The sequence below is a fragment of the Carassius carassius genome, chromosome 31, assembly GCF_963082965.1.
Source record: "Carassius carassius chromosome 31, fCarCar2.1, whole genome shotgun sequence".
Taxonomy (NCBI): Eukaryota; Metazoa; Chordata; class Actinopteri; order Cypriniformes; family Cyprinidae; genus Carassius; species Carassius carassius.
In genome coordinates this window covers 28,159,977-28,182,545 of record NC_081785.1, presented here as the reverse complement: position 1 = coordinate 28,182,545, position 22,569 = coordinate 28,159,977, and the positions used below count along the sequence as shown (strand labels likewise).

Sequence of the window (22,569 nt, the reverse complement as noted above, 5' to 3'; positions counted from 1 at the left end):
CTACGCTCGCGCTTTTCGATTTAACTAAAACAAGGAATCAAATTATAACAGCTTGGCCTCAAATTAATTAAAATGATTTACCGAATTAATAAAACGAACGATTTTTTACAAAGCCTCGTTTATTGCCATCGTCGACGTGATTAGCTTCGTTAGCTAGCTAAGTTACTGTATGAACAGCAGAAGTATGTGAAGCTGGACTGCATTGAAGAGAGGTTTAACTTTATGCAATTTCACGTCAAAGGATGTTTTTTTCTTACTCCTTTAAAATAACTAAGAATTTGATTAAAATCTGATAAATTCTGTGTATTGTGTTGTTGCCTCATTTCTGTATTTGCCTTTATCATATAATGTTCTGTAGAAGGGGATACATTGGAAAAAATAATTCATATTTACATTTTGCTTGCATCATAAAGATACGTTTTCAAATCAGACATTTGTTGTGAAGCAAGAAAGGGCGTCAACTTAAATAATTTTTTCTAATTTTTTTTCACTTATTGAGAAATTTTGCTTGCCACCTAATGCAACAGGGACAGAAGTCGATGCAGAAATATTCAGTGACCTCATTGGACAAGGCTGTGGTGCTGACTGTTTTCTCAAATGATGGTGAGCTTTATTGAACGTTTAAGTTGTGTTATCAAGCAACTCAGGATAAATATGATAAATTGGCTATTTCTGATTCTTGTACTGGTCATCACAATATCTGTAATATTTTAATACTTTAATTATTTAGAATTTTCAGACTCTTTGTCTTCTGAGAAGTCTGACAAAAGCAAAAGTTCAAGTGCATCGACTGTAATCTTACATGAGGTCCCTAACAAGAGACAAAGAAAAGAGGACACATCTGCACTGTCTGCAAAACAGGTTAGAACAAAGCTTTTTATGTCAGTGTCCTAAAGGTTCTGTTCACACAGAAATGAAAATTATCCAAAATATATAATTTTTTAACCCCTCTGAGTCTGTGGTAATTAATGAATCACCAAGGTCATTTTTAATTTTTAGTTGGTCGAGGATGTTCTAAAATTAAGGTGGTGAAGGAGTATCAAGAAATAGAAACTCTAACAGATGCCACAAGAAGACAAATGATCAACACACTGGTGGCTCACGTGATTGATACACATGGGTATTTTAATTTATTTTATAAAAAAAAAAAGCTGCATGACCATTGTATAAATTAAGACCAATTTGATATCTTCTCTTAGGCAACTCCCTACTAAAGCTATCAGAGAACAGTATGCTCTTGGCATAGTGATACTGTTCCCTCAGAGATCCATATTCCAAGAAAGGCTACGTAAGTCATCGTCTGCATGACCCTTTCATGTTATAATTGCAATGTTATGATATCTGACATAGAAATGTGATTCTTTTAAGGAACACTTTTATGATGCTGCAAGCAACACAGGATACAATGCTTAGCATATGAAAACAGTCCACAGGAAGATTAGACGAGGATCTTTGCCACTAGACAGCCCTCATGATGTTTCTCCAGGAGGCCCAAAATGCCAAAGGGCTACTAATTTTGAAGGGCAACTTGATGGGAGTGCTTGCAAAGAGGCCATTTCTTTGCTCAGCCATACCACAGAGGTTTGGAATAACATGTTTTCACAAGAATGCAATTTGAGAATATTGTTTATAGTTTAATATATTCTTAAAGGTTGGTCAAGACTTCACTCTCCTGTTTGACACTGAGACATCCTCCAGGCTGCTTCAGAAGAGGGACACATTCTTCAGGCCAAATGTCATTAAAGACACCAAGCAACTTACTTCAACAGCAGAGATGAGTCAGTTTTTGCTCTCAGCAGAATGTCCTGAAGGAAGTGACCTTCATGAGACAAGTAAGTTGTATTTGATTTGCTTGTTTTTGCTATATTTGCAGTTACAGTTACAATATATTTTGCTTTGATGACAAAAAAATATTAAAATTCAGGAACTTCAGTTGTTTTCCGTATTAATAGCAAATAAATAACTTGCACTACATAAAATCTTTAAAAAGACTACATTAACCAGGTGAATGTTTAAAATGCTTTCTATTCTTCAACTTAAAATATTTAATTAGAAGGTTTAGAATAATTAATTCATGTGTTGTTTTTTTGTTTTCATGTGAATTTCATCTCTAGTTTACGACCGGGAAATGGCATCCCTTCTTTAACTGATACATCTCCTTCCACCATCACCAGGAGGACTGAAGTCTCCAAAAATCAGTCCATGTGATGCTGCTGAAAGACTTGTAATCTTTCATAAGGTATTGACATTTTAATATTGTGTTTTGGGTTGCTCTAACATGGAGATTTAAAATCATTCATATGCGTTATCATATTGCACCAGCCGTTGAGTTGTTTGAACAGTCACTTTTATACTGTTGTTTTCTCTTACTGGACATTATGTTTGTGTCTAATATTCAATGTTCATTTTAAGTTTAGTCATGCTGCAGTTTGGAGGAGACCCTCAACAACATCCAGCATCAGCATCCGTACCTCCTTGCTGTTGGACGCCAGAAAAGCAAGACTGAGTGCTTCTACATCATCTTGGATAAGCATCTCATCCCATGCCAGGCAAACTGTTCCCTTGGAGCATTTGATGAACTTTTCAAGGCACATTTTGTGTTCAATTTGTCCTATGATGGTGCACTTGTGAACTTTTACACATTCCTGCAGACAACAGTGTATAACATTGATGAAGGTAAAATGAAGTAGTCTCCCAGGGTTAGAGATTTGAGAGCCAGACTGCTCAACCAGAAAGTAACCTTAACTTAGTCGGGCAGTATGATGTTGACAGAATGCTAATCTGTTTTATTTGTCAAAAAGACCACCCAGACAGTCAACAGCTGATTTCACTTTTAAGAGGTGAGAATAACAAATAAACAAGTCATTGGCAAATATTTTGTGTGCTGTTGTTTATTTAACATTATTTTGTAGATCTTTTGAGACTGTACAGATTTAACCACCTAAAACATGCAACTCTGAACAGTGTTGTTTTTCTGTATCACTTTTAGTGTTATTTTAACACTTTTTTTGGAGTCAAATTAGGAACTCCGGCATTGTGTTAAATATTTAACTATTTTGAAAGTGTTATTTTAACTCCGGAGAGTGTGGAGCTATATAAACTCTGAAAAAGTGTTGAAATCAACTCTGTGAGAGTTAATTTAACACTGGACTTTTTGCTGTGTAGATAGATAGATAGATAGATAGATAGATAGATAGATAGATAGATAGATAGATAATTTATTGTCCCTTAACGGGAAATTTGTTCTCACAGATTATCATACAGCACACGCAACTGGCAAAAAACAAAAAACAAAAAACAAAAAAACCACATACATCCATACACAGTGTTGTGGGTAACGCGTTACAAAGAAAATCCAGACTGCAGCCTGCTTTTTGTCAGACAGTAGGCCTAGGTCTACTGTGCCACCTGCGGATGTATCAGCGGAGCCGAAGCTCTGTGATCGTAAAGTCAATGGCTGTGATACGTCTGTGCCCTGCGCCTGACCCTGTGTGTGTGTGGGGTTTTTTTTTTCGAACTCGCGGCAAGAAGGCAGAGAGGACAGCGTTTGGTTTATGGACTGTGTTAAAGCGAATTTAGGCTTGTGACTGTGAGTGACACTTTAATAATAATTAGTTCGGCTATTAAGCGATTTGTCATTTGCCTGTGTGGCAGTGAAGGATTTAATTCGGTTTGTTATCATTTTTGTTTGACAGGCAGCTGTTAATTTCTTTTAGATCGTTGGCTGGCTGGTTGTTCATCATTTCTAAATGGATTTAAATCTGCAAGCCTGTTTAAGGTTGTGTTTACAAGTAAGCATACTTGTACTTTGATAACTGCATTATTTAAAGTTAAAGAAAAATCAGGAGTTATCTTGTGGTGCTCATAATATACAGTAGCCTAGGCTACCCGGGCTGGGTAGGTGCGAATTTTGATTAATAATATGTTCTGTGATAATAAATAAATAAAACGCCATGTGGAATAGCCTATTGCTGACTGTCTTTCCTGTTATTGTTATCCTGCAGTGTTAATTTAGTCGGATGACTGACGTTATTCATTGTCGGGAGTCACGACTTCTAGGTGCATTTAAAGGGGCCGGGGGCTGTGTCTGTCATGTGTGAGCCGCTGCAAACGGCTTTTAATTTTTGGTAACGCATGAGTACTCTAACGCGTTACTTTTATGAATAGGTAACGCTGTATCATAACTGATTACTTTTAATTGATGGTAACGTTGTAACCTAACTAACTACTTTCCAAAGTAACTATACCCAACACTGTCCATACATACATGTACACATGTAACAGCAACAACAAAAACACAAAAAGGTGAATGTTCGACTTTGTAGCCTATTAAGGATTGAAATTGCAGATGGTACAAAGCTCTTTTTGAAACGAGCCCTTCTCCATGTTAGGGTCCTGTATCTTCGCCCGGAGGGCAAGAGATGCCCCGTTTCCACCGCAGTAACTTTACCCAGGAACTAGGGACTTTGGCCTGGTACTCGGTGTGTTTCCACCGCAGGAACCAGGAACTAAATAAAGTTCCGGGTAAAAAAAATGCCCCTCAGAAAGTCCCTGCTGGCGAGGTGGTACTTTTTCAAAGTTCCTGAACCTTCGGGGGCGGGACTTGGCCGCTAAACATCCTGATTGGTTGAGTTCACGCAGCATTGGTTGAGTACAACCACCATTTATTCGGATCAACATTTTCAAAATATTACTGTTATTGTGTCATGAAATGTAATTTTAAAAGTATTTCAGGCGAGAATGTAGTTGTTTAAAACTCAAATCTGTGGTTTATTTATAAAGTGTGTTTCTCAGATCTCAGAGACGGTGAACTCTAAAATATAAATTATGTTAAACATAAAATATAATTCAGCTGCGGGGTAAATCTAACAGGTTTTCTTTGGTCTGTATTCAATTTATCTATATGTTAAAATGAAAATAAAAAAGGCAAATCTATATAATATTTCGTTTCCTTGTAATGCTGTATATCCCTGAACTAAGTACATTTATGCAGCTGTTATTATGTTTAAATGAAAACGAAAGGAGGCAGTGGTATTTGATATCCTATTTCGTTTTATTGTAAATATACTGAGAGGAAAATTGCAGTAGCTAAAGCGAGTTGAGTTCACGCAGCATTGGTTGAGTTCAACCACCATTTATTCGGATCATGTTCAAAATATTACTGTTTTATTGTGTCATGAAATGTAATTTTAAAAGTATTTCAGGCGAGAATGTAGTTGTTTAAAACTCAAATATGTGGTTTATTTATAAAGACAGCGCCTATTTAAAAATGTGTTTCGCCGATCTGTGAGACGGTGAGCTCCACTCGATCAGCGAGAGCTCAGTGATCATCTATCCGCCGAGAAGCACTCCTCCTGGGCTAGACCTTCTGATGTGTGCCGCTGGCTCTGATGTCTCTTTAGTGGTTAAACATAAAATATAATTCGTTTTGGGTAAATCTAACAGGTTATCTTTGGTCTGTATTCAATTTATCTATATGTTAAAATGAAAATAAAAAAGGCAAATCTATTTAATATTTCGTTTCATTGTAATGGCTGTATATATAGCCTACACATATCCCTGAACTAAGTACATTTCTGCAGCTGTTATTATACTTAAATGAAAACGAAAGGAGGCAGTGGTATTTGATATCCTATTTCGTTTTATTGTAAATATACAGAGAGGAAAATAGTAGCCATGGTCAGCTGACTGAAGTTATCAAGTATATGCTGCTGTTTGCAGATTTACTGGACTTGCGTTGTCGCGGACATCACACTCCCGAGTCGAATGCACAAAGTCCGCACTACCGAGAATGCACGTCCAAAATCAGCGTACTTTGTATTGAGAAATGCGTGCAGACCTACGTCACCAGTCTATTTGCCTAATCTTCCCGGTACTTTACACCACGGTGGAAACGCAGAAAGCAACAGGTCTGGGGGGGGGGTCCTGGGAAAAAAAGTTCCTGGTACAAATGTTCCGGGTAATTTCGGTGGAAACGCGGCAAGAGTGAAGTGGAAGTTGAGGGGGTGCTCTGGCTCTGGGTCTATTATTGTCCGGGCAAGGCGGGCTATTGCTCTGTCATTGAGTTCTGAGATGTTGGGTGTAGGGGAGTGTATTATTTTTGAAGCTATGTGTGTGATTTTATTCAGTTTGTTTTTGTTGGTGACTGACAGCATGGTGTAAAAACTGGTGGAGCAGTATAACAGAATGGGCTGGATAATACTTGTGTACAGTAGTAACAGAAGATGAGGGGCAATGTAAAGGGAACTAAGTTTTCGTAGAATATGCAGACGCTGTTGGGAGCGTTTATGGATGTCCTTTATGTGATAGTCAAAAGTGAGCTTGTTATCCAGGGTGAGTCCAAGATATTTGAATTTCTCAACCTGTTCTATCATGTTGCCATGAATGGAGATCCGACTGAGACTGGGTGCATTAAAGACCAGTTCTTTTGTTTTCTCAACATTGAGATGGAGAAAATTGCCTGAGCACCAGTGTGTAAAGTGTGATATCGTGTCGTGGTAAGCAGCAATGCTAGTGTGATTGTTGAGAAGAGCCAAGATTGCAGTATCGTCTGAGTATTTGTAGTATGTTGTGAAGGATGAAGGACTAATACAGTCATTAGTGTAGAGTGTGTAAAGAAAGGGAGAGAGGACACAGCCTTGAGGAGCTCCAGTGTTGGTTATGGTGGTGTCCGATGTGACAGACCCTATCCTCACAGCCTGTGGCCTGTTGCTCAAGAAACTGTGAATCAGATGGATGTAATGAGGTGCAACGTTGAGTTTACGTAGTTTTTTAATCATCTGATGACGTTGAATTGTATTAAAAGCTGAGCTTAAGTCCACAAAAAGAACTGCAGCAGAGTTACCAGATACTTCCAGATGTTGAAGGAGGGAATGAAGGAGACATACAACAGCATCCTCCGTCCCTCGCCTGGCTTTATAGGCAAACTGATGTTTGTCCAGCTGTGGATTGACAGTTGACAAGATGGTGCGCAGAATCAGTTTTTCATAACATTTCATAACCGAACCCATGGCCTTGCCTATTTTACACCCACTCAGCTCCTGTTGAAAATCCACCTCTGTAAAGGGAGGAGTTGTCGGTAGAGCTGAAGGGAGAGCGTTAAGTAGCTCATTTCAGACAACTGAATAATCAGTGATGTCAAATCTGGAGTAGAAGGTATTAAGGCTATTTGCAAATGTTGTGGGGTTATAAATAGTGCTATGATCTTGTTTCACATTCTGTCCCGTCAATATTTGTATTTTCTTGAAGGCTTGTTTTGTGTTCATTGTAGAAAACTCATGTTCTATTTTCTCTTTGTATTTAAGTTTTTCTTTAATATTGTCAATTTTTATCTGTCTGTCCAGTATTTTGAGTGAAAGCCAATCCTTGCATTGAAATATTTTTTGTTTCTCAGCCAGTTTTTGTTTAATCTGTGGAGTAATCCAAGGCCTGGAGTTAGGGAAAGTTTTGTATGTTTTTGTTGATATGCAGTTTCTTATGCAAAACTTTATGTAGTCTGTTATAACTGACAGTCTCTCATCCAAAGTACCGTTAAAAACGGTCCAGTCAGTGCATGCAAGGGAACCTTGCAGACATGCAATTGAATCCGCCGACCACTGTGGAGCGCTGTGGACTTGTGGCTTGATGCGCTTCAGTTCCTGTCTGTAACCAGGAAGAAAGACCAAAACATTATGGTCCGAGGAGCCCAGAGGAGGATGAGCCCGAACAGTAAATGCATCCAAAACATTCCCGTAACACAGATCCAAGACATTTCCCTTCCTTGTGGGACAATGCACATACTGATGGAAGGAAGGCAGTACGCTGTCAAGACTGCAGTTGTTGTAATCGCCGATATAAAACACTGGGGCTCGGGGGTATTTACTTAGCATTGAGTTAGCATTCTCCGGTATTAGCTCTGCTGCTGCTTGTATGTTCGCATCAGGAGGTCAGTAAACACACCCAAAAACCACCGTGGGGAATTCTCTTGGAAGATAGAAGGGGCGTAGTGATAGTGTTAATATCTCTACGTCCGGTGTGCATATGATGCTGTGTATTTTTATGTTGGTGCACCAGCGCTTGTTTATAAAGACACATAGTCCTCCACCCCTCTCCTTACCTGACTGATGGGTCCTGTCAGCCCGGATGGTCAAGAAGTTGTCCAAGTTGATCTCAGAATCCGAGATGGATTCATCGAGCCAGGATTCAGTTAATGTGATGATACACGCGTCCCTGAAAAGTCTCTCCCCCTGACACTTGGCATGAAGTTGATCCATCTTATTCCGGAGGGAACGTACATTGGCCAATATGATAGAAGGTAATGGAGGTCTAAAAGGACGCCTTCTTAACCGGGCACGGACACCGCCACGGCTGCCCCTTTTCCTCAGTCGGATCACTGGAGGGATGTCAGATGGTTTTTCTTTGCATAGAATAGATGCCATACTAATGGACTTCCACTAATGCCAACAATGTTTTTCTAGTCTATTCAAAAGAATGTTGTGGTCGATAGTGTTGAATACAGTGCTAAGATCCAGTAGCACTAATAGAGCAATACAACCATGATTAGATGACAAGAGCAGGTAATTTGTAACTCTAAGGAGAGCAGATTCAGTACTATGGTATGGTTTAAATCCTCACTGGAAATCCTCACCGATACCATTTTTTTTCTCTAAGAAGGAATATAATTGTGAGGATACTACCTTTTCTAGTATCTTTGACAGAAAAGGGAGATTTGAGGTTGGTCTGTAATGAACTAGTTCTTTGGGGTCAAGTTGTGTTTTTTTAATGAAATGTTTTTTTTTTTTTCATTTTTATGCTTAATAACAGCCAGTTTGAAGGTTTTGGGAAATTCCCTAATGACAATGACAAATTAATAATAGTCAGAAGAGGATCTATGACTTCTGGAAGCACCTATTTTAGGAGCTTAGATGGAATAGGGTCTAGCATACATGTTGTTGGTTTAGATGATTTAACAAGTTTATGAAATTCTTCCTCTCCAGTAGTAGAGAATGATTGGAACTGTTCCTCATGGGATCTATAGTGCATTGTCTGATGCGATACTATAGTTGACGGCTGCATGGTTACAATAAAATTTTTAATAGTATTCTTGGAATTAGTTAATTACGTTATCACTGCTTATGCTTTATTTTTCATTCATTTAGCCAATGTATTGAATAAATAACTGGGGTTATGTTTGTTTTCTTCCAAAAGAGATGAAAAGTAATCAGATCTAGTATTTTTAATGTTTTTCTTTAGGGTAGGGTTCTTTACCACCATGCCATACAAAATAACCCTAGTGTTACATGCACGTAAAGAGATGAGACGAGTGTGGCAAGGGGGGGCATGGTTTAGCGAACCCTGCAGTGGGGGAGAGCGTCAGGAGTTGCGCAATGAGTGAGTGGGTTAAGCGCAAATAACGAACACCTGTCTCTTGTTGCAGTAATTGACGTGGAGAGAGTATAAAACACCAGGAGAAACGGGAGCGACGGAGAGAGAGAAGGACTGCTGGCTGCTACACTCCCGGACTCCTGAATTTATGTTGATTTGTGTCCCTTTTGTGCCTGTTTTGCACACTTTTTGTTTTTGAATTTTAAACAAAGCAGTCAGTAGTAAAAGCCGTCCCTGCCGTCTTCCTTCCTATACAACGAACATTCTTAAAATGAGGAATCATGTTGCAGGAAGAATGGTCTTTCTTTTTAACAACAAAATGAAACAAAAATGAACAAAAAACACCTATAGGGGGAAAACAGGCAGGCAGGCTAGTAACTGCACTACAGGCAGACATAAAACATGACAAAACAACTGAAAAAAAAAACCGGATCAGCACAGGACTGCAAACATCAGGAGAATTAATAGGGAAACAAACAAGGGTAACGAGGGAGACACAGGTGGAGCAACTTAAACAATAATGAGGTAACAAGATAGGAGAAAGCACATGGCACCAGAAAAACAACACAAGCCATGTGGTCACAGAAAAGTGCCATCCTGTGCACACCAGCTGAAGACTGTGACAGAACCCCTCAAGGAGCAGATTCCAGACACTCCAGCAAAAGAAATCCCAGAGGGAGTCAGAACGGAGGTGGATTGGAGGAGGGATGGTGAGTCAGGCCCGTGTAGTGGAAAAGGGCCTGGACACAGAGGAGGCCAGGGCGGGGCCGGCGGGGCAGGAGGCCAGGGCAGAGCATAATCCAAACAGCATTCCAAACAGCAACCCCCGCGGATGACCAGAGCAGAGCCAGGAGCTTGGCAGATAGCAAGGGCAGATCCGATGAGCACCTCAGTGGAGTTAACAAGGCAGATTACCCTGCTGGTGGCTCAGGCAGGACTGCAATGAAGAGCACAGAGAGGTTATTAACAACCTTGATGGCTGTAACAGGAACGGCAACATTTATCAACAGTCTCCTTCGCTGGGACAAGACAGGCAGAGAGTTCAGGACTGGGTGCCACTGCCCAGGGAGGAGCTGAAGTGGATGCTGCCACCTCGGGGTAAACTGGAGCAGGCTCAAGAGTGGACTCTGAGGACTCACATACTGGAACAGGTTCATACAGTAAGTGGACTCTGATGCAGCCCATGAGACACACTTTTGCAGTTTAAATCTAGATTAAAAACCTATCTCTTTAACCTGGCTTACACATAACACACTAATACACTTCTAATATCCAAATCCGTTAAAGGCTTTTTAGGCTGCTTTAATTAGGTAATCCGGAACCTGGAATACTTCTCATAACACCCAATATATTTTCTACATCGTTAGAAGAATGGCATCTATGCTAATATTAGTTTCTTTCTTATTCCGAGGTCACCATAGCCACCAGATCCAGTCTGTATCCAGATCAGAGGGTCACTGCAGTCACCTGGATCCATTACGTATCGAGCCCAAATGGTGGATCAGCACCTAGAAAGGACCTCTACAGCCCCGAAAGACAGGGGAGACCAGGACAACTAGATGAGCTAGATTGAGAGAAAAATAGTCAGACAGGCTAGGGAACAACGGATCAGCAAAGGACTGCAAACACCAGGAGAATAAATAGGGAAACAAACGTGGTTAAATAGGGAGACACAGGTGGAGTAACTTAAACAGGATGGACAGGGTCAAACAATAGACAGGAGAGAACCCTAGTGTTGTTTTTGGCGGTTTTAATTTTAGTTTTAGTCTAGTCTTTGTAGTTGTCATTTTAGTTTTTATTAGTTTTAGTCACGTTCATACTCTTTTTAGTCTATTCAAGTTTCAGTCAACTAAAAGTCTGAGCATTTTAGTCCTATTTTAGTCAGAACTATCCACTACCATTTTCATCTAGTTTTAGTTGACGAAACGAAACTAGGGAACTTTCCCTGTCTTAAGCTACCTGCATTGACTTCTCAAATTTACCTCTCTACTTACCTCTTCCCCAGCAAGAACCTCCTATTCCCCTTACTTCTTCCAGTGTTACTTTTCTTCTCTTTTAGAAGAAAACAAACATAACCCCAGGTATTTATTCAATACAGTGGCTAAATTAACGAAAAATAAAGCCTCAACAAGTGTTGACATTTCCCAACACCACAGCAGTAATGACTTTATGAACTACTTTACTTCTAAAATCGATACTATTAGAGATAAAATTGCAACCATTCAGCCGTCAGCTACAGTATCACATCAGACAGTGCACTATAGACCCCCTGAGGAACAGTTCCACTCATTCTCTACCATAGGAGAGGAAGAATTGTATCAACTTGTTAAATCATCTAAACCAACAACATGTATGTTAGACCCTATACCATCTAAGCTCCTAAAAGAGGTGCTTCCAGAAGTCATAGATCCTTTTCTGACTATTATTAATTCCTCATTGTCATTAGGATATGTCCCCAAAACCTTCAAACTGGCTGTTATTAAGCCTCTCATCAAAAAACCACAACTTGACCCCAAAGAACTAGTTAATTATAGACCAATCTCGAATCTCCCTTTTCTGTCCAAGATACTAGAAAAGGTGGTATCCACACAATTATATTCCTTCTTAGAGAAAAATGGTATATGTGAGGATTTCCAGTCAGGATTTAGACCGTATCATAGTACTGAGACTGCTCTCCTTAGAGTTACAAATGATCTGCTCTTATCATCTGATCGTGGGTGTATCTCTCTATTAGTTTCATTGGATCTTAGTGCTGCGTTTGACACAATTGACCACAACATTCTTTTGCATAGACTTGAACACTTTGTTGGCATCAGTGGAAGTGCATTAGCATGGTTTAAATCGTACTTATATGACCGCCATCAGTTCGTAGCAGTGAATGAAGATGTATCCTATCGATCACAAGTGCAGTATGGAGTGCCTCAAGGCTCAGTACTAGGGCCGCTACTCTTCATGCTTTATATGTTACCCTTGGGAGATATCATCAGGAAACATGGTGTTAGCTTTCACTGTTATGCTGATGATACTCAGCTCTATATTTCTTCGCAGCCCGGTGAAACACACCAATTTGAAAAACTAATGGATTGCATAGTCGATATAAAAAACTGGATGAAGAGTAATTTCTTACTGCTAAATTCTGAAAAAACAGAGGTGTTAATTATAGGACCAAAAAACTCTGCTTGTAATAACCTAGAACACTGTCTAAGACTTGATGGTTGCTCTGTCAATTCTTCGTCATCACTTAGGAACCTAGGTGTGCTATTTGATCGCAATCTTTCCTTAGAAAGCCACGTTTCTAGCATTTGTAAAACTGCATTTTTCCATCTCAAAAATATATCTTAATTACGGCCTATGCTCTCAATGTCAAATGCAGAAATGTTAATCCATGCATTTATGACCTCAAGGTTAGATTATTGTAATGCTTTATTGGGTGGTTGTTCTGCACGCTTAGTAAACAAACTACAGCTAGTCCAAAATGCAGCAGCAAGAGTTCTTACTAGAACCAGGAAGTATGACCATATTAGCCCGGTCCTGTCAACACTGCACTGGCTCCCTATCAAGCATCGCATAGATTTTAAAATATTGCTTATTACTTATAAAGCCCTGAATGGTTTAGCACCTCAGTATTTGAATGAGCTCCTTTTACATTACAATCCTCTACGTCCGCTACGTTCTCAAAACTCAGGCAATTTGATAATACCTAGAATATCAAAATCAACTGCAGGCGGCAGATCCTTTTCCTATTTGGCGCCCAAACTCTGGAATAACCTACCTAACATTGTTCGGGAGGCAGACACACTCTTGCAGTTTAAATCTAGATTAAAGACCCATCTCTTTAACCTGGCATACACATAACATACTAATAGGCTTTTATTATCCAAATCCGTTAAAGGATTTTTAGGCTGCATTAATTAGGTAAACCGGAACCGGAAACACTTCCCATAACACCCTATGTACTTGCTACATCATTGGAAGAATGGCATCTACGCTAATATTTGTCTGTTTCTCTCTTGTTCCGAGGTCACCGTGGCCACCAGATCCAGTGTGTCCAGATCAGAGGGTCACTGCAGTCACCCGGATCCAGTACGTATCCAGACCAGATGGTGGATCAGCACCTAGAAAGGACCTCTACATCCCTGAAAGACAGTGGAGACCAGGACAACTAGAGCCCCAGATACAGATCCCCTGTAAAGACATTGTCTCAGAGGAGCACCAGGACAAGACCACAGGAAACAGATGATTCTTCTGCACAATCTGACTTTGCTGCAGTCTGGAATTGAACTACTGGTTTCGTCTGGTCAGAGGAGAACTGGCCCCCCAACTGAGCCTGGTTTCTCCCAAGGTTTTTGTCTCCATTCTGTCACCGATGGAGTTTCGGTTCCTTGCCGCTGTCGCCTCTGGCTTGCTTAGTTGGGGACACTTCATCTACAGCGATATCGTTGACTTGATTGCAAATAAATGCACAGACACTATTTAACTGAACAGAGATGAAATCACTGAATCCAATGATGAACTGCCTTTAACTATCATTTTTGCATTATTGACACTGTTTTCCTAATGAATGTTGTTCAGTTGCTTTGACGCAATGTATTTTGTTTAAAGCGCTATATAAATAAAGGTGACATTGACATTGACATTGTTCCTCCAACGATCTCTTCTTCCAAGTCTTCCTCTCCTTCGTCACTCCCGAGGTGTGTGCAACCCTTCAGCCATCCTGGTCATCCCATTGTCTGTAAGAAGAATACTAGTATTAATTCCTACTGTTGCTACCATTATCTACCTCTCCAAAAGATATCCTCACCTGTATCACTTCACCTGCCTGTTTCAATAAATAATCTGTCAACTAACCTTCTGTCCTATAGACATAACCAAAATTTTATTTTTGCCAAAACCCATTTCAAACAAGGTTATCTTATATTATTAGGGCCTTTTGCACCGCAGGAACCTTTTCATAGTACCAGAACTAATTGTAGAAATACCCACTTTTGGACATTTTGGCACTGTAGGAACTGCCTTTTTCGAGAACCAGATTAGCTCCTACTCCAGACCAGGGTCTAACCAGCACAACTGGTAATACCCAAGATCTAAATGGATATTGATTGGCTAGACGCATTTGAAAACACCCTCACCCGCAATGATTTAAAATGCTGTGTAACATACTGTAAACATTGTGTCAACTTATTTCGCAAGTATGATGAACAGCGATTTAATATATGGACACTGAAGTGCAGGCACTTGTAGCAAATGTAGCCCTGCCAGTTGTCATTGGAGATTTCTTAATCCTTCTTTCTGTTCTTTCAATCGCTTTATGTATATGTCGACATTCCATGTCCATTATTGTGAAACCCGCGAGACACAACAAAAACACAGCTACGATCACATCGTCCTCCATCCTGCTGTTGTTAATGTTAGCCTTCTCTGTTAACGTTGCTGAATCCCTGTTGACCGGCCTATGTCACATCCTTGTACACATGGTCGGTGCGAATGCAACCCTTTACATGGGAAACAGTATCGTAATATACTAAATACTTTAGTACTTTACTTTTAGTTCTGGAACTAAAGCGGATTCGAAAGGCCCTATAGTTACCTTATAGACTCAAGAATACATCCATTCTAGACACGGAAGACACTCTGATTTGAATTTACAACATTCATTTTACAACACAAACATAATAGATGTATACACATCGGTCCCATTCTCTGTGTCAGACTTAACTTTGTTGTTGTCTTAAAATAATGCCGTGAGCGGGGATTGAGGAAGTGACATCACCTGCGTCTGTGCAGTGCAACGAGATGCAGCCCCTGAAGTGAGACACAGGAAACAGAAATACTACAAAATAATAATAATAACATGACTAAACAAGACAAAATAATGTTATAACATTTAGGTTTGTCTCGTTTTGGTCAACGACAATGAAGAGACATTTTAGCATAGTTTTTATTTTGTAAACCACATTTAGTCTGGTTTTTATTTGCCAACAATATTGCATAATAGCATTATACATTTAATTATAGTCCTTGTCACATGACCAGCATTTACGTTGCGTCTCATCTCTTTTTCGTCACATGATAAAGGTTCGTTGACAACGATATTCAGTCATAATTTTCATTGATTGGTGACAGCAACACTAGAGAGCACATGGCACTGAACAAACAACACAAACCATGTGCTTACAGAAAAACAGTGTCATCTGTTGGCCATCCTGGGCACACCAGATGAAGACTGTGAAACCTAGTTTTGTTTTTCCTCCAGCTGTGCTCCATTTCCGGGCTGCTCTCTTTAGGTTGTGAGTGTGCTCATTATACCACGCTATCAAAGGAAGACTATTTTTCTTAATCTTCCTTAAGCTTAATGGAGCAACTCTATCTAAAATGCTGAAAAAGTGAGAGTCCATAGTTTATGTTACATCATCAATAATCAAGTTTTAATGAGCTATTGGATATGTTGAGGAATTTAGATAAATCAGAAAGATCACTTGCAAAGCAGTCTTTTGTGGTAGAAATGATGTTTCTACCATACTTGTAACAAGGAGTAGAATTTACAGCTTTAGCTATATGGAGTTTACATAAGACTAGATAAAGATCTGATGTGACAATTCCATGTGACAGTATTACATTTATAGTATGATTTCGACAATGAGTAGGACCTGACACGTGTTTTCTAACCCCAATAGAGCTCAGAATGTTTAGAAATGTCCAAAAATTAAGACTTTATCTGCAGCTAGCACTGACTCAGATAGAAAATCAGCTAATTCTTTAAAAAAAGTCTGTATGGTGACCTGATGGCCTTTATACAGTAGTGAGTACAATTATAACAGGAGATTTATTTATAATTGACACTTGTTTCTTTGGATAATGTTGTATGAAGCACCATTACTTCAAACGAGTTATAGGCCTACTTGAAGCCACCTGCATAGTCATGGGAAGAAGGAGGCGGGAACCAAAACACAAAATAAAGCCCAGACCTGGTCCTCTCTCGTCCTTCACTGTTGTAGCTCCTCTTTTAACCTTCCGGATCTCCTCCGTGGGACTCGAGACCGGTGAGTGGCGCAGGTGTCGCCTCTTTTCCAATCACTCCACAGGCTTCGCTCCGCTCCCACGGCTCTCTTGTCCAATTGTCTATGAAAGCTATGTAATTTAACAGGCACCACTTTTACATCCAGCCATTGAGTAATGACAATCTGCTATGTATCTCATCACCACGGTAAGCAGGGAGGAGACCAGAGCATATAACAGTGTCTGATATTGTACTTCACACAAGTTCACACATCTCTTTAATGTTATTTTTAGTGATTTCTGACTTGCAAAGTTGAACTTCATTAGTGTTGGCATGAATAGCAATCTTACTGAATTTACGTTTAGCATTAGCCAGCACTTTCAAATTTGCCAAGTTGTCAGGTGCTCTTCAAACAATAGAATCACCAGTAACTATAGCACTTTGATCAGGTTTCTCAGTGGGTGCGTCACTGACTGGGGAGAACCTGTTTGATGTTTTGATCGGAACGGAAGAGCGGTGTTTTGACCCACAACTATGCTGCCTCACAATCACCCAGTCACCCTGCTGCAGAGGCATTGTAACGGGAACCAAACAATGTACAGGACTCCCTGAGCTAGTTGTATCACATTCTTACTGTCCTCAATTAAAGTTTGGTTGCATGTCTCTAGTTATGAAATCTTCTCTGTCAGCCTATCTATTTCCCTGCATTTATCACATGTGAATTCCTCGTCGCCGACAGAGAGAGCTAAACTATACAAGTGGCAAGCGTTGTAAACAACAATAGCAGGAGAAGAAGCCATTACTCACCATGAATGATGAATGATTCTGACTACTGTTGTTTGATGAACTTGTGAAAAAAAAACTGAGCAAGAGAGAAAAGAAACGGAGTGAATGACAAGCTAACCGGCTAATGAATGATAACGTGCTGCATGTGTGCTGTACGCACGGTTTTAGAATAAAAGCAAACGATCAAATTAATCAGATTAGGTTTGATGGATAATATCATAAATATAGTGGGAATTAAGTTATATTTAAGTTATATTTATTATATCTACAAATCGCAAACCACTCAGCAGCCAGGCAGACAGGAACCTGAAGTTGTTATTTGTCATGTGTTTGTCTCTTCAATCATGCTGTGCCACAGGGCACATTATTTAAACTAGACCTGGCTTGTGCAAAACTCGCTAGCAATGACAAAGTCATGGGTTCGATTCCCAAATGCATGAAATGAATGTAAACTTCAGTTAGCATGTGTCAGCATGTAAAGAGTGTTTATGAAGTGTGTTACTTGGAGTGTGTTGTTATGGCTGCCGTTTACTGAAGGTGTTTACTTTAGCCTGGCTTCAAGACATGAATGAAAGATGCCTCTGCCTGTGACCACAATTAATGATGTAAGCAGCGTCTGAACCCAACACAGTCCAGCTAACAGAGTGTGATGAATCTACCTCTGCCTGCTCTTTACTTGACGTTTGTACATTGATCCTAGATTTTCATCAGGCCTCAGGACTGTAAGGCCAAGCTGTGTGGCATAAATTTTCAAAGCAGTGCGTCTTCAGCCATCAGTCTCAGTGAGTCTTGCTCCTCCTAACCTCAGCCTTCTCTGGATTTCATGCAAAATATAAGGGTAAGTAGTTATAATATTTGATATCAATGTTGGGCAATAACGCATTACTTAGTAACGCGTTAATGTAATTTGATTAATTTTTAGTAACGGAGTAATATAATACTTTATAATTTTCAAAATAGTAATTAGAGTATAGTTACAAGCCGAGGTCTCTATATGTTTCTGCCATGTTACATTCCTGACAGAATATAGTGTTTTATAATCTAGAGATTGTAAAAAGGAGGTAGCACACACACTGTCAAGTCAAGTGACAAGTGGATTAGAGACCTTCTCCCGTGAGACCCGACCCAACAGTGCAGCGCGTGGGACAAGACTTGATAGGCGAGTTCAGAGACTCGTGTGTGTGTGTGTGGGATTCGGGAGAACAAAATGATTCACGGGACTCCAGTAAAATAGAAATATCTAAACATAAAATATCTAGAGCAAATAAATTGTTATTCATCTATTGCACAAAGAAACACGAACTAATATAAAATATAAACGATTAGCAGGCGCAAGTGTATGCAGAGTTTCTATTTAGGCTATAACACGTGTTTGCAGCGTTGAGCAATGCAGTGCTGAAATTTGCATGCTCACATTTCCTCTCATTATAACACACGAATTGTAGACATTACGAAATATTAATTATGCATATATTTATTGTATTATAACAGAGATTTGTGAGATTGCAATGAACTGAGATGTCTTTTAGAGATTATAAATGCAGCGCTCTTTGCTTGCATTCTGCCAAACCATGCATGCAGCAGCCGCTTGCTTTAGTTAAAAATAACAGTGTTCTGTGAATGTTGATGCTTTAATAACATATTTATCGGGAGCGTGTATGATGGGATTTCATTTGTCAACATATGCACAACACACATAGGGCAACAGTTCAAATAATGTGTTTTCAATGATTCATGATAATTAATTAATGACCCTGATAATTTTTTAAAAGAATATACCTGTGACATAGTTCTGAAAGTGTATCTCTTTAAGTGGCCTTTTATTCCATTTGTATAATAATATCAATTACAGGATTTCTTTTTAAATATACTTTTAAGATCTAAAGTTTACCACAAGTATACTATTACATTTATTCATTTAGCTGACGCTTTTGTCCAAAGCGACTTACAATTGCTATATATGTCAGAGGTCGCATGGCTCTGGAGCAACTAGGGGTTAAGTGTCTTGGTCAGGGACACATTGGAGTCTCACAGTGGATTCGAACCCAGGTCTCTTACACCAAAGGCATGTGTCTTATCCACTGTGCCAGCACCACCCCATTAATATAATTAAGTGCACTTATTTACAAGGGTTAAATGACTAACAACATATATCCTACACATATATGCACATATATCTGTGCATTCAACTTGACCATTATTAATGTGTGATTGACTGAAAATAATATCTTTATTCAATCTTTTTCTTTACTTCATTTAATTGGACTGACAAGAATTGTAAAAAAAATATATATTGCTCTAATTACTTCCTGTTAATTCATCAAACTAAACAATGGAAGGTCAAGTAACTGCACATTTTAGCAAATGTATGTCGGGTATTCCATGCATGCAGAAAAATGTAATACTATGCACTGAACACTTCTGAACAAAGGTTCAAATAAAAGGGTTTGAACAGTGATGCCACAGAAAAAAAGGCACTTTAGGTTCCTCAAAGAACATTTCATTGAACAATTCTTAAAATAACCATTTTATTCTTAACTTCAAGAACATTTTAATAATCAAAACAATTTTCCATAATAATTTTTCCCTTCAAAAATATATGCTCAGTGAGGTATTTGAGCAGAGGTATATGACTGGATTCTCCATCTGTTTGGCTCCAGCATTTGGGTTGCTGTCAGGAAAGACGGGCTGATTGGCTGTACTGAAGGTGACAGTCAATACCTGCAACATCATCAGTCTGAAATATGAGTCACTGTTGCAGCTGAAAGTTTACCGCAGATGTAGGAAAAGAAAGGTTAAACCCAAATGACCAGTGCAAGAAACGAGACATGTGTTCAAACTATAGCTCTGTTACAAAGCCTATTGGGGCATTTTAAGGCATTTTCAAGACACAAGGCATTACCAAACAGTAAACATAAAAAATATGCTGCCTTTAAGATAACTGTGGCCTAAATCTAAGACAGCATCACATTTGTCCTTCACAGATACAGCAATATCAGAAGCTATTGCACCAAGCTAGGAAATGTTGATATGACACTTAATTCTCAACATAACTGCACATTAAACATCACACGTCTTCTGATTGGCCGTGATTGGGTGACGGGTGTGCTGATGAGTAAACGGCCCTGTGATTAATGCACACAGCACTGAGCTTCACGTTGGAGCAGTCGCTCACTTACAGCGTGCTGGAGCAGCTAAATTTAAACACTGGTCAGCACACACACAGACCTCAGGGATTCTCACAAGCACACATATATAATCACACACACACACACACACACACACACACACACACACACACACACACACACACACACACACACACACACACACACACACACACACACACACACATTCATTGCCAGGAAGGATAGCAGTTTTAGATCCTCTTTTAAACAATTAATATAAATTTAAACGATTTTCAAATTTTCATTTACTCTGAAATCGCTAGTTAATTTCACAAATAATTACTAACAAACGCCAAGTAAGATATGGTATCAAACATGCAAGTTGAAAGTCTGAAATTGCATTTTCTTAGAAAACATTAATAATCTTAGTTTTATTTAAAACTTCGAAAATGTTTTACAGTGCATTACTTATGTATTATGTCAAGTCTTCTGAAGCCATATGGGAGACTGAAATTATTTCTGACCCACTCAAGTAAAGCTTTATTACAACTTTAAATGTAATGTAAATGTAAGTTACTGCTGAACATACTGAAAAGCATTTATGGTAAACTAAAATATATCTTAATGTAATTTCTATTAAAACCTGTATGTCATGAATTTAAATATATTTGCAATTACATTTGTAATGATGAAGTTGCAATTTTGTACATTTAAAATACATTTACTTTGTTTGTAAGCTAATAATTTGCTGTAAATGCTGTTATGAGATACCAGTACCACTGGTGTATTATTGTAATATATATATACATAAATTGGAAATTCATCTTTACAAATGTAATTACAAATAGTCATACACGCACACACACACACACACACACACACACACACACACACACACACACACACACACACACACACACACACACACACATATATATATATAAACACACAAACTCGCTGGCCACTTTATTAGGTACACCTTGATAGTACCGGGTTGGAACCCCTTTTGCCTTCAGACCTGCCTTAATTCTTCGTTACATAGATTCAACAAGGTGTTGGAAACATTCCTCAGAGATTATGGTCCATATTATTGGCATGATTGGCATCACCCAGATTTGTCGGCGAAGATGGGTTCATTGTAGTTATAAAGGGATGGACATGGTCAGCAACAATACTCGGGTGGGCTGTGGTGTTTAAACCATGCTTAATTGGTACTAAGGGGCCCAAAGTGTGCCAAGAAAATATCTCCCACACCATTACAGCCTGAATCGTTGAGACAAGGCAGGATGGATCCATGATTTCATGTTCTTTACACCAAATTCTGACTGTCTGAATGTCGCAGCAGAAATTGAAACTCATTGTACCAGGCAACGTTTTTCCAATCTTTTATTGAATTTCCTGTTCTTGTCTGACAGGAGCGGCACCAGGTGTGGTCTTTTGCTGCTGTAGCCCATCTGCTCCAGGGTTCGACATGTTGTGCATTCAGAGATGGTTATCTCTGTTATCTGTGAGTACAGTTTCCAAAAATATACTTTTAAAATGTGAAATTCACTACAAGTGCAAATTCACTTCTTTTTTTCAAAAGGAAGCCCTTGTATCACCATGTATAACACTTTAACATGAGTTTAGATTATTTATCAGATTTTATCTGTCTGTCATCATAAAACGTTCACCAAGGAAAAAGTGTTAAGCAGAAAACAATAAGATGCAAAGAATGATGGTCAGTAATAGGAAATATATGACCAATCAGAATCAAGTATTCAAGAGCTCCATTTCACGTTTAACACCATTACAATCTTAGGACACATTCTGGCATCATTTATTCGCCATCATGTCAGAAGGAGACATTAAGACATAAGACATAATACACTGGTCGTTCTTTTCAGTGCAATTACAAAGAATATATAATATTCATATTAAAGCACTATTAACACTACCTCAACTGAATCATTGAGTGAAAAAAAAAAAACTGGATCAGGATTATTCATTTTCACTATTCCTTTAAGAAGAGGTTTGTGTGTGTATATAAGATCATGTGACACTCTGACCTTTGAACATAATTATGTGTCAGCAGCCTGTGCATTACTGTCTCTAGCTCTCTCTCTCTTTCTCTTTCAATCCCATGAGATCAGTCTCACAGTATCCTGAGACCTTTGCATTTTAAATATATGTGACATTGTGCAGTAAAAAAAAATGCATAGGCTAGGGATTTTGAGAGTATTTTTAGTAGTGCTGTGAATAGCACAACTATTACTATTGTTCAGATCTACAGTATTTTAATGATTAGTACAAACT

The 22,569-nt window shown here is 39.0% G+C and overlaps 1 long non-coding RNA gene across 1 annotated transcript; it reads left to right on the top strand.

Moving 5' to 3' along the window:
• The first annotated feature begins 735 nt into the window (after positions 1-735).
• LOC132112144 (uncharacterized) lies at positions 736-1,574 on the top strand. The gene is made up of 3 exons (XR_009424902.1): positions 736-861; positions 1,200-1,288; positions 1,369-1,574. It is a non-coding gene; the product is annotated as an uncharacterized LOC132112144 (long non-coding RNA).
• Positions 1,575-22,569: the final 20,995 nt, after the last annotated feature.